Consider the following 14,125-nt stretch of genomic DNA (forward strand, 5'->3'; position numbering starts at 1 on the left):
GCATACCAACAAGGTGAGCAGGTCAGCATCCTCTAGTCATTTCAGTGGAAATACCAGCAAAACTTCTGGAAAAATAATTTATTAATTGAAAATGCATTTGGCACACATTGTGCAGCTGAATGTAAAAAAATGGTGATGGCTGGAGAAATGAGACCATATTAAGCTAAGCTTTGCTTTAGTTTAAAAAGCAACTGAAGTAACCATGCGTTTTATTTGGGAAGGTTGGCATTTTTGCTATGAAGTTTTGCTAAGGAATGGATTTTTTTTTTACATGAAATAAAATATCTCTACTTGAAGTTTGCCAGGTTTTTCTCATGCAAGTTCTAAGCTAATTACACAGACCTTGAAACAATAAATCAGGCCTAAGATCTCATACAGGTCTACAGAATCTATTCAATAAAAAGATCCCTCCAGCTCTGGTAAGGAGCCATACTTAGATTAGATAATGACCCATTTATTTTTTAAAAAGAAATGAAAATACTAATATTTTCTCCCTTGACATATTTTTTATACCAGAAATTGGTTCTTTCATAAAAACATGACCATTTATTTTTGAAATCTTCCAGTTCAGCCCTGGGAGTGAAGAGATCTGAGTTTTATCTAAGTTCACAGTAATGAAATTCTGGGTGAACTGAGAATAAAGGAACCTTTTTATTACAAAGCCCCCATTGGCTATAGAAGCATCCAGCAGTCAAATGCTTCTTTATGCCCATAAATTTGTTTGTAAAAGCCTGTTTCATAGCTTCCAAAAAACACAAAAATCTTGTGGGAAGACATGTTTCCTATTTCTTTTGCCAATCAGATATGATCTGCAAGCTTCTTAAAATTAAATTCAACTTCAAATACTCCTTACTTAAAGACATGTGCCTGAATTGCACGTGCGCTGCAGAACTAAGGCTGTGCACCTGAAAAGAAACGCCCTGTGTTGCCTAGGCAAAGGCAATTTCACCAGCTGATGTATGTCAGCAAACTGGCTGCTACTGTGAGTGCTTGAGTATGATGACGATGTGATTTTGTATTTATCTTAAGACTGTGCTCAGAAATCCACTTAGCTGAATTTATTTTTTTTCATATTTCCACTGAAGTTGTGCATGGTAAGCAGGAGTTGCAAAGCCTTGGACACAAGCGCGAGATTTAATGTAGGACATCATGTGTGTAATATAGACTGAGTCCTGAGTCAGCAGACCTGTTAAGCACACCTTAAATTCCCATAATATGCTACAAAGCTTCACTGAGTAAAGATAAAACTTGTTACATGCTTAATGGTAAATACTTTGCTGGCATAGGACCCTACCCATCAACCTGTCCCAGGTGATGTCTAATTCTGGAAATTGCTATTCCCAGAAACATCAGTGTTACCTGCTGCACAAGTTTTACTTCTATCTCTGCAATTCTCAATAACTTTGTGTTCTTATCTGTACACCCATGGTGAGATTCAGCACCAGATCACAGACAAGTAAGTGCAGGTACCTACATGTAGGTAACAACATGGGAATTAGGTGTCTAAACTTTGTTACGCTCAGTGGAAACCTAAATGATGCACCTGACAGACAATGCTCACTGCTGTGAGCTCTTCAAGCCATCCTTCTTCAAGTCACAACAGTCTACACGAGGAGCTCCAGACTCTATTGAATTGGCCTAATGGAGGAATCTAATGCCCTTTGGGTGTCCTGCCCGGTCTCCTGCTGAAGTTTGGAAAGGCATGGCTCTCCTCCATAGCTTGTGCCACATCTGCAGTGCTGCCAGGTGTCCTGAGACATCTCCAATGGTACTTGACATCTGTACTTGGCAAGTGAGTCAAGTATCTTATTTTCGGTGACTAGAGCAGGAACTTCTACACTTAGGTTATATGTGTTACCTACATTTAGACACTAAAATGTCCTACAGGATGAAAAATATCAACATTTTTTAAAGTATTCTCATGCTATCCATACAAAATCTATTCCAAAATATTTATATTCTTTAATGCTAAAAGCAACAAGAGACACTTGCCTGAGTTTTAACACAGCTGATTAAAAATCTGTGCTTCCTTACCACTCACTGAATTGGCAGTAGAGTACCGACCGTATGGTTTTCTTGTAGAGAAGAGTAAGGGCTTTGTGTAGCTAAGAGGCATCCGAAATTCTTTTCTGTCTACAGCGCTTTGAAGCTTTCCTTATAAACTCTTGACTGAAACTCTTGACTGCACAGATTCTAGTTTGCAGGCAAGACAGGATAAGTGACTAGAAAATCTCTTTCTCCTGGGGGCAGCAATTCTGATCAAAAGAACCCAATATATGCCCTTTTGCAAAACCTGCAAAACAAATGAGGTTCCAATACTGATGTGCCGTGCATATCCTGAGCTTTTAGAAAGAGCTGAAAAAGCTTTATGCAGCCGAAGAGTGGGAGGGGAAAATAAAAAGTAAAAAAAAAATTTATTTCTAAGCACATTGCCCCAGTGTAAGCTTGGCTAAGGTAGGTGGGCCTGTGAAACATTCACACTATTCCCATAGTCTTAACTGGTTGTAACTTTCTATGCTTTTATTTGGATGTGCTAGGATATGGCAGCCTTCAGTCACTTCTATTATTTTAGAGCACTGCCATTAACATCTCTGTTATTAAGGCTATTAAACTTCAGGAATTTGAAGCATCTAAGTGCTGGGAATACTTTCTAACTTGTGCATTTCTCTCGTGTCCTAAGGTACAAGAAAGTATATAACAGAACTTGCATGTTTATAAGGTCTGTTTGTATTAAAAAAAAAAAAAAAGGAAGAAAAAAAAAAGATTAAGAACTTACTCATGCATTTGCTGTATCAGATGCAATGCTTTGTTACATCATGATGCCTCTTTCATGATATGACACAAGCTCTGCTTGTGCGATGTAGTTTTCCTCTGGAAGTGAGATTCAGGACAGCTTGTTTGGCTGAACAAGATAAGGAGAGGACGAAGCTGTGCCATCATGCCAAAGTGAGGCTGGTAGGACCAATTCATCCTTCCGCGGTCTGCACCCTCTCTTTTGTGATGCAGAGACCACGCGCTATAGGACCTGGACGTCGTCCTGCACACCTGCTAGGTGACTTCTAGCATAGCTGGCAGAGCAATGGGACAGACCTTTTTGGAAGGCTGGATGAGGAAGGGTACGGGGATGGCTAGGAGGAATGGAGACTGTAAGCAAGCCTGACATTAATCATTGCACTTTTTAATAATTTTCTTTAGGATTTCTGACTGAATAAGAGTAGAAAAATATACAAGGTGTACAAATTTTGGTTGTGTTTCCCCCCCGCCAATAACTAAAACCCTAAGGACTTTAAAATCCAATATATGAGAAATATATCAACCAAGCACTAACACTGAAGGGTATAGAGGTAGATGTAATGTGTCTAGATAATACAAAACAGGTAACCAAAGTCTTAAGCCCTCACCTATTTCAGTTTTGTATAAAATCCCACTGACACTAAGCAAAACTGTTCAGAGCTACTTCATTGTACAGACGCTCTAAGCATTTTCACATCAGTATAACTATTCACTGCATGTGTATAAAGTGATGAGCAAAAGATATCTAGAGGACAACCTCTGACTTTGCTCTGTATTTGTTGAATATGGAGCCTAGTCCACGACCCCAGTGTGGATGGCCTGTATGAGACAACTCCAGTTAGGTGAGTTGGATCCCGTTCACTGCTTTTAAAATCTCTTGGCCTGATAGGGGGGAAATGAACAGACTTTCCACAACATGAAACTGTAATTTATCAGAGATAAAATGGCAATTTTCCTCTATGTACTTACATTTTCTGTGTCTTCTAGAGCTGCAAAAAGAGTAACTAGCAAATGAGAAAAATACCACAGACTGATGTCACATGAATGATGACAGCATCAACTGATGACAGTCTACTAATAGAAGGAAAGAAAGGAAGGAAGGAAGAAAGAAGGACAAATTTAAGTAATGACCTGGCTCAACACTTGGTTATATTCTATATTCTGCTTAAAATTGGGCTGTAACGGTGTCCAATTAACGAGACGACAGACTTCCTTGCTACGCAGTGTCTGCTCCAATCTTATCTAAATCAGTGGAGCTACATCTCTGTAACCTCATTTTGGTGACAAAACACAGTGTTTATGCCAGTAATATCACAAAGATGAGTATACTGAAACTGGCAACTCAACACGAACAGTGCTGAAGGCCTTAATATGGAAATCTTCTGTCTTTCAGTATTCACAGTTTTAATTTTGCATTTTGAGGCTTTAAAATTCATTAAACTATTCCTTGCCTTATTCATCTGAGTCATCCTTCAATCTCCTTCCAGCATTCTGTTTCTGATTAATAGTTATTAAGTAGTAACAGCAATCATGGGAAAATTACTATTTTGTGCTGGAAAATTTAGCAGTTCTAATAACTGTAGGTATTTCCACAGTTGAATGTGAACATATAGAATACAATCTGAAGCAATGCTAACCTTTTAAAATCTCTCTCTAAAGAATATTGTGGTTTTTTTGCTTTTTCATTATGACTGTGAGCTACTATGTTTTCTCAATAGTTTATTTTAATAAAGCTGATATTTCCTTATGTGTAGTAAACAATAAAGCTGATCTTTCTACTGCAGAAACAATTTATGCTGTAGAAATAATTAAATCTGTAATTGTGTAACATGCCAAAAAGAAGAGTAAATTGGATAATCCAAACATCTGTTTCTGCTCATAAATGCAATGTAGAGATCCATAAACCATCCAGGGTAAATACAGACTATTTTGTATTTAAATTCAAATTAACTACCTACAGAAGAAGATGTCTATTTTTTTATTAGAATGGTTGGGTTTTAAGGTTCTTAACAATGAGGCTCAATACACATTTCAGGTGAAACCATGGAAACAGCAGGACCCATTTTACTCAAAATAGAAATACAACAAATGACCTTGACATTTAAAAGCCGATGCTGCACATTGTCATTTAGATTGTGAATGATGGGCATATTATCAAGTCCTCTGTTTCAAAATTGGTTTTGGTCTTCCAAGAAGGAGTATTTGAAAGCTGGGGACTTCTCTCATCCTCCTTTTTTATGGGTGTAAGGTAGGAAAGTAGGAAATATGCAGGAAGACATGACAAATTAATGATGGTAGTGGAGTTTGGAGGAATTCATTTGCACCTGAAGACTGGTTTGAATTCTGTCTGAAGACCCAACATGTAAAACTTCTCCCCTCAGGTAGCTAGGTGTGAATGGCTTTTTGCTGTCTGTGTGCAGAGAGATAGAATATATCTGCATTACATGTCTGAATAATACTAAACATTTCAAAATACTGCTGAATTTAAGGATTTCATCCTTTCAAGGATTGTCGGACAATGCAATTTCTTAGTCTATAACCCCTGCATAAACCCCTAACTTCTACCATCTTTAAACAGTTGAAAATGGTGAACGTATTTTTGCTTTTTGCTGTCAAGCCATCCTTCTAGGAGCCATATTTCTGTGTCTGTTCAAACGATATACTTGTTGCTGAAACTCAATTGGTAACCTGAGGCTGCTGGAGGGATTGGGGATGTCAAACTTCTCAGTGCAGGGTCCCTTTTAACAGGGTCCTACTGGGAAACACATCTCCTGAGAGGGGCTGTCCCTCTTGTAGGACCTGCTGCCAGGGACAGGCACCTGATGTGGTGGCTAGCACATATGCTCTGGCATTGGCACCCTGTGCCCCGGCCCTCACCAGCGGGGAATAGTGAGGCAACACGGTGTGTGATGGGGGTTTGCTGTGAGGGTACAGCGATTTGGGTTAAGTCCTTCATTGGCACTAACTTCTTCAGAGGCACTAAATGGAGGTCGTGTTTGGGAGGGTGGGACTGGCACTCCCAGTTCTCCAGCCTGTTCTTCTTTGAGAAGACTAGGCCATATTTTTTTCCCCTGGTATTCAGGATTCCACAGTTATAGAGTCAAAGACACTCCTAAAGAGGTTTCAGGTGCATGTGGGTTCTTTGTTTCTCAGAAGAGAAAAAATGGGTTGAGGGAGACAATAACCTGCAGAGTACATGCCTGGCAATGGAGATTTTATCATTGACTTTTGTAGGACTAGGATTTTACCCTTTGACTTTGGACAGCCTTTCATCTCTTGGGTGTAGCTAACACTTAAAAAGCCCAAACCCTTGTTGAATTCACCACTGCCCCATCTGCTAATTCACAGAACACAGGCCAACACATGTCAGTGGGAATTGCTGCTTCACTGAGGAGCAGTGAAAGAGCCGGCACTGGCCACCATATAAGGAGAGAGTCGAAGTGCCTACTGCCGCTTGGTTTGCCTTCTCCGGTGGTTTTATACTGCTCTGCTGAATTCACACCATTTCTTTCAGTCTTCAGATCCAACTCTTTCCCTTTATTTATTACTAGTGGGAGCGTAGTCTGTGTGTGCACGTGCCTCTGTGCACGCACGTCTGCATGTAAGTATTAATAGCTTTTACCGGTCTTCTCTTTCACTTTGTTGAGTAATATTTGTACTTCTAAATAGGATTTTTAATACTTAAAGAAGCCTGCTAACACTGCCCTTGAAGCTTTACTTACTTTGTCTTGTCCTTACGCTGGGAGCAACTCTTCCTTTAGGTGATGGATTGGAAGCCCATTTTCTGACATTTCAGATCCAGCAGCATCAGGACATGAAAGGCAAAATAATAGCTGCAGGGACAACAATGACAGACTAAAGATATCTGAGTGAGAATCTGCTTTATTAGGATCATTCTAGGCAGACTTTCCTTTTAAAACTATTTAGAATTAATTTTACATAGCCATTTTATATGTAAAAGCATTTAATTCCATTCACTACAGGTAATGCTGCGTATTGAAAGTGAACACACTGCAGCATTTCTTGTACAAAGACAAAATCTGTCCCTGTGGACCAGAAGGATTTCTGAGGAGGAGGAAAGACAATAAGAAACTCGATGTTTGCTCCTGCTGACAATGCGAGCAGCAGTCCCAGTGATGTCCTACATGACTTCAAGCCTACCATGAGAGCCTTGAGGTCACATTCTGCTGTGTGTCCTTGAACGCTGCGCAACAGCCAGATTTTAATGGTCCCTACAGACATCTAATAATAACTTAACAATTAGTACAAAGCATTTTTTAAAAGAAGAAAATAAAAGATTACCGTCTGGGTGAAAGGAGGGCTACTGTGCCTCACTTTGAGCTGAGTGAACTCATGCTCTGGGGCACACTTGGGTCAACAGCACTTGGCCCCTAACTTTTTTGCAAGTTGTATGATCGGTTACAGATATAACCATAGACAAAATAACGTTTAGCTAGTAACCAGGCCAGGACCATGCTGCCAGCCAGGGTGAGTGGAGGAAGGGAGCAGATAGAGCCTTCTTCTGCCACAGCAGAGTGGAAACTGCATTTGGAGAAGAGGGAACGGCAGTACCTCAGCCCCTCCTGCAATTCCACTTCAGGCCGTTACTCGCTCTGTTCCAGCCAGTATTTCTAATGAAAATCTCCCATCTTCCTGCTATGATTTAACCTGCTAACTAAAGCCAAAATGAGAATAGGCCTTCCCCAAAATGTCATGACAATAAGTATCTTACAAGTATCTGGGACCCTAAGCTGAAGAGCTGCACAGGCCGGTGACCTAGCTTAGCTGACACAGAATACTGTCATTTAAAGAAGCACTGCAACAGTCACCATCCTCTTCTTGACAGCAACGAGACAGCTGGATCACATCTGGAGGCAGCAGTACAGCCTGCAGTAGGACACTGAGGGCAGGAAATTCACTGGAGAAAAAATGGGGCTAGCTTGCTTTCTCCCCTTTGAGAAGATGTCCTTTCAACCCTACGTATCTCCACCTGTCTCTGGTGACACCCAGGAAACACTAGAAACACCAACCCTGCTGTGTGCAGAACCCATCAGGCCACATCTCTGCTCTGCTGCTTCTCACTTGAGCTCCAGTGCAGCAAGCTTCCCCAGTCCCGTGCCAACCGATGAATACTGGATTAAATCAGTGTTCATCCTCGCTGGCAGCTGGACAGTCCTATGGGTAGAACAAACCCAATGGTATTTTCCAGAACCCAGGGAAATTGTTTTGTCCTGTAACTCAGATGAGGATTTCGGCCACAGAGATTAGAGCTCAGGGCAACAGTAGGGTGGTCTTTAACGCAGAATGGGAGGCTGCAACAGTTTACATTTACCATTGGATTTCATACATAAGCCTTCATGACCGCCATGCCTGAAAGCTTTCTTGGGTCAGCAGCTGCAGATGCTGCTGTTTGCTGAATTAAGCCTTCAGAGTGCCCACATTAAAAACATGTTTTCAAGGATAAAAGGTGAATAATGTCTCAGCATATGGTTCCTCTTAGAGCATTTCCTTTGGTTCCTTATAATAATAAATACATAACTTCGGGATAACTTTGCATGCATTCTTCTAAGAGATCTGCAAGTTTTATTTGTATAGGGACCCTAAGGCTGTAGAATATGCTTTGCTGGGTAAAATATTATTCCTAAAAAACCCACAAAACTCTGCTCTCATATCTGGCCTAAATCTGTTTTGAACATTGGTGCATATTTACCAGTTGCTTTCCTGGCTACTTTTTTGTAACTCTGTTTTTTACACTGTATCACTTCAGACCAGATAATTGTAAATTGCTCACTACATTCCTTTCAGGTTTTCATATTCTAGGTAGAGAATTTGGTTTAAGTGCTGGAGATGTACAGTAGCCCCAGGGCTTCGAAAGCCCCAGGGCTTTACCACTCCAGAGGTAGGGAGAAGAAGTCTTATGGACTTATCTCAGACTGTAATTCTCCTCATTTCAGCAGTTTTCTCCCTTTTCAGGTCTACTGAAACAGGATGAAGCTAGCTTCATCATACTGGCAACTGACGAACATTTTTAATATTCTCAGATTTCCTGAACTGATTATATCAAATCATATTTTAGATGGCAATGTGCTTCATGAGAGTCTATTCTCATCTCTCCTTCTTGTGCTATCCTTATTTTGCGCTCCATTTCTCTATATTCATCAATGCCCAGTTATTTTATTGCTACTCACTAATTAAACTTGCTCATGATTTTATTTCAAGGTATCGGTTCTGAATGACACGCACTTTCCCCGGACAAATGCTTCTTCCCTTGTGCGAAGGCACACGTGCTGATTCCAGGTGGCACGCTGCTGACTCCCACCTGAGGTGACTGGCTGGGGTGATACCGCGGAGCACCAACTCAGGCACAGCTGTGGTCCTGAAAGATGGATTTGATGTGTCTACCTCTAGACACACACTAGATTTACTTAGAAGCTGGCAATGAAATTGATTTTTTTTTTTCTTGCTCTCTGTTTAATGGTGCATTATAGATTTTGTGGGTTTTTTGGTGTTTTGTACTAAACCCCCTATGTTTTGCAGTTAGTGATGTTTGTGGTCAAGCCACACCATGGCCCACAGTAGACTAAAAGCCTATTGTGTTGTTGTAACTGGGATCAGGGGATGATGACCCAGGAGTTCCCAGACGTTTTTATGTTCCTGTGTACTGACTTTCGGAGAAGATATTTTTACCCAGTGGCATTCTTCCATGTTTCTTCTATTGTGGTGCTGATATTTTGTGATTTTTGCCAGTGTGCTTCCCCTGAGAGAAACTAAGGATCAGGTGGACGGAAAAAAACCAATGAGCAAATGTTCTATTTTAATACAGAATTTTGAATTTGGATATGGGCAAAGAATTCAAACAGATTCAAACTGTTGTTTCAAAGTATTTTGACTTTGTCACTTAACATTTAAAACTAGCACACTTAAAGGCATATAAGCGTAGAGAGGAGAATAATGTTTAAGGATGGTTAAGGTCATAATGCATATATTAACCAAATATAAATGCATTAGCTTATACACGAATACAGAATTCTTGCCAAAAGGCTGCTGAAAGGTGACATTGAAATAAAGCGGCAGATGCTGAGAAATGAGATCTCTGTGAATGAGAGTGAGAGGGAAATCTGGTTTAGTGTTTGTTCATGGCTTTGATCCTGGGTTCAAACAATGCTTCCACAGTTTCAGATGAATGCTTACATCATTTAAAAAGCAGGATGTAGTAGAGGAACTGGGACTTTTTGGGGAAAAATGTGAACATGAAAATGAAATGGCACAGAAAGGCACAGTCCAACTGCCTCCTTCTTCTCCCACGTAGACTGTGTGAGTATCTCATGTCTCCTTATTGCCCGATACTGCTGTGACAGTAGGAAGAAAAAAAGGCTTAAAACCAGAGGTATAGATCTTAGGGAACAATTAGAGGCACTAAACATGCCTTTGCATTCAAGACATATGCCATATCTCATCTTATTGCTGCTAGGCTACCATAGCCCTGTATACATTCTTAACAAAGTATCCTCATGTTTAATAATCTGGTATATCTTACATGTAAATAACTTGGAAAAAAGGTATCTTTGATGATTATCATCTGGTGGATTATCTGCCTTTAGATATTCCTTGCTCAGGGCTAGAGTGCAGCACTTACAGCACTGCGCTGCAGGATGAGCTGTGGCTCAAAGCTGCCCAGATCCTCGGCATCCTGCCGTGCCCAAGCGAGGGGCTCCAGCCCGGCTCCAGAGTGGAGGAAGGGCCTGCTCCTCTCCTCAGCACAGGGATGGAGGAAGCCCTCACAGCTCTCCTCAGGCCTGAGAGACTGCCCATATAGAGGTTCTGTACTGACTCTGAAAGCTTCCCGCATCCTCCCCCTTCCCTCTGCCCCATTAGACAAATTCCTAGCACACTCTGACATGTTGCAGGGTTGGGAATTAGAGCCCCTGCCTCCTAGTTTGTCACATAGCATTTATCAATATGATCTCCAGAGGTTAACGGTATGTACAAAAAGAAAACATGCTTCAGTTTCTCCTTGTTTCTTCTATACTTTCTCTTCTAGGTTTTTTTTTTTTTTAAATATTTTATTCCTTATACTCCTCATGTATAAAAAACAACTGAGACTTTTTACACTTAAATTTATTTTTCAAAATAAGAGTTTTTCTGTGTGTACTTGCTTAGGAGATAGACATAAATAAATGAGAGTCAGTCCCATTTTAAAGATGCTTGACTAGCTTTTTCAGATAAACACACTTAAACACTGGGCTTTTGCTTGAGAAGGAAAGTCTAATTTTGAAACAACTGTAAAAATTATCACATGTAGATTCACTATAACTTACCTTCTGAGACTTGGCACCTTCTCAAATAAAACAGTAAGCCCTACAGAACCATCACTATGGGTAACATAGGCATCATGGGCTCTATCCTGCAACTAGGCACTCAAAGGGGAGCCTATGTTTATAGGCAGGGTGCCAGATTCAGCTCTGCGATGGGCAAGGCATGCCAGAGCCTTCCCAGCTCTACCCTTTGCAGGTTGCCTTATCACTTGTTGCTTCTGACTGGGCCCCCTGCACTGATGCAAGCCCGGCTCACCACCTCTCCGTGCCCGATGATCACTAGATGGCCAACTGAACCCATCACTCACACCGCCCTGGCCCCACTGTGGATGGTGGGGCAGCTGCCTGCATGGGAGGGCATGGCACAGGGCAGACCGTAATGTAGAAGAATGACCTCAGTGAGAAAAGGTAGCCCTTCCTTCTCTGATATGTACAGTTTTAATGCTGATAGCTGTCACCCCTAAGCTTAACCGTTATTTCCGAGGCTGTATTTCTCTTTTCTTGCTTTTGCCTATCGCTTTGCACCTTCCTCCCATTCATGGTTCATTTATTTCATTCACAAAACTGTAGCTAGCTCTCCTCCAGAGACTGACAAACGTTAAGGTGAATTTATCTGAACAGTGTCTGAGTGTGGTTAAGCTCATTTCTTGTACTAAATGAGCTCTTTAGTTTAGGATCTACTGTTGTAAGTGCTCTCTCTGACATTCCAAATAAAAATAATGAGCTGCTCTCTTCCAGCAGTGAGCTGCCCTCGGGAGTTCATTAGGACACTAGCTTGGTGTGGGTCCCTGAGGAGTGAAGTTACTTGTCCTTTCGCTTTATGCTTCCCAGTGCTCACACTCCAGGAGGACCTAAAGCCCATTAGCTTCCTAATGCACATCCTGTTTTGCTTATTGCTTTATTAATATTAGGCTGGGAATGAGGAGCAGATGTTGCCCAAAAATGGCAGCAGCATTACGGAAAAAGGGAAGGAAGACAAGTGTGTTGATTTATTGTGTTTGTGGCATAGCATCGAGTGGAAAACCTGGCTGGAAATGTGAAATACTGAAGAAAAAGCGGAGTCGTCAACTCATGCCACCCTTCAGCCAACTTCTTCCCTCTCTTCGTGGCCTGGAACAGACCAGGCTGAGGCACCGTGTTGGGCATCAGCAGCTCCTTAGACTAGCAAGTACACGTAAAGCCCTAAATCTGTCACAACTAAAGCGTGACCTTAAAAAGATGGCACCTTTGTAGCTCTTTTATCTTCTCTTCTGAAACTGATACAGCTGATGAGACTAAGCCAGCCTGAATAAGGTACTGCTCTCCCCCTCTGCTGATGGTTCCCAGCTCTCTGCCAAGAGGTCATGTCCCACTCACCACGACGCAGGGGCAGCCCACGATGGAAGGAGGTTGTCAGCTGGGAACTTAGGTAAGTACTGTTAAGAAGAAGGGCCTGTCTCCCACTTGTCCTGACTTAATGTCTTTCACTAACACAGATAAATCAAAAGTAAGATGTCAGCCCGTGTCCTTACTCTAGTAAAATGGGAACTATGTTCTTTTGCAGCTGTAGCCATAAACAGAGCATTTTGCAACACCAACTGATTGCTTTGTGCTTGAGGGATACTGTCTATTTTAAATTCACTACAGTGAAACTTTAAAAGCAGAAAGTTTGCATAATAAGTCTTATACATTTTATTGTGAACTTGGGTACCATCATTGCACCTTCTGTAATCAACCTGTCAAGTGAAGAGAGTAATATTGATTTCCTATTCACCCCTTGGCACTGGATGCTCATACCCACTGCAGACTACAAATACTCTCTTTGCTCAGCTAACCTGTTATTTAAGTATTCAGAGCCAAAAGTAAGCAGGGAAGTCAGGCATTTTGGCAGCTGTAGTCAGCTGGAGCAACCTCCTAAAATAAACATCTTCACCTAGTCCTAAGGACAATTTTATCTCTTAGTTTGTTTGCCACTGCGGAAAGAATTGCCATTGTACTTGTTTGCAGGCTGTACTGTTTGCAACTGCTGTGAAGGCTGGGAATGCTGCACCCTTATATTTTCCCATGGGATTGGAGAATGCTTTGGTGATATTTACTGTTATTCTGTAATCTCATGAAAATTATTGTTGGTTTTATAAAACAATGGCTAGCAATAGAACAAGATCCCAAACCTGATGTATAAAGACATGATCTGTAAAGCTTACAAACTGCATTATCAGCTCATCATATACTAGTTCAAGTGCAATGGAGTTACTGAAGCTTAATGGGTTACTGCGTACCAGCTGAATTATATGTATGTTCTCAGGGATGGCTCAATGAGATGATTGAGTTGAATTAAGAGCTTGTCCTTGTTGAAATGGACTATCCTCTCTTCCTCTTCCTCATCTCTTCATCTCTTCCTTTTTTTTTTTTTTGCAAGCTCTTGTGCTTCCATTGTTGGTGAAGTGATCCAGCTCATAAAACCAGCAAAAAAATGTTTCTTTCCCTTGGATTGGTTTCCTGCCACCTCAGCGAGCTGAATCAGCTTACTGAGGGCTGAGCTGAGGGCCAGAGCTGGCGCGAATGAAGCTGTGGACACGAGGGCCTGACCGTGGAAGAGGAACAAGAAGAGAGGAGCTGCAGTAAAAACAAGCTCTGCGATGATGAAATAGAAGAAACTGTGTTACAGACCTTATCTAAAAAGAAAGAATAATTGTGAGGAGTTTTTCAAGAATCCTTGAAAACCTGTCTGAATCGAAGAGAATGCTAAAACTGCAGGCCAAGCCAACCACTGCACTTGGGGTACCTCATCAACATGGGAAATATGGTGAAAACCTAGGGAAAAACAAAATTGTTTTGGCTGTGTTGAGCTTGAGCTGTTTGAATGCTAAGCAAGCACAAAGAGGTATCAAGCACAAGCTTGATAAAAACTGAAAATGGTATCCCATGAAAGTATCTTATCGATCAACATTATAAATAAGTAAACAAATATGGTGAGTCAGTCTTAAACACTTTTTTTTTTTAAAGGAGAGAAAAAAATCAAAGGTAAATCCTCTATC

The sequence above is a fragment of the Balearica regulorum genome, chromosome 2 (assembly GCF_011004875.1).
Source record: "Balearica regulorum gibbericeps isolate bBalReg1 chromosome 2, bBalReg1.pri, whole genome shotgun sequence".
Classification (NCBI taxonomy): domain Eukaryota; kingdom Metazoa; phylum Chordata; class Aves; order Gruiformes; family Gruidae; genus Balearica; species Balearica regulorum.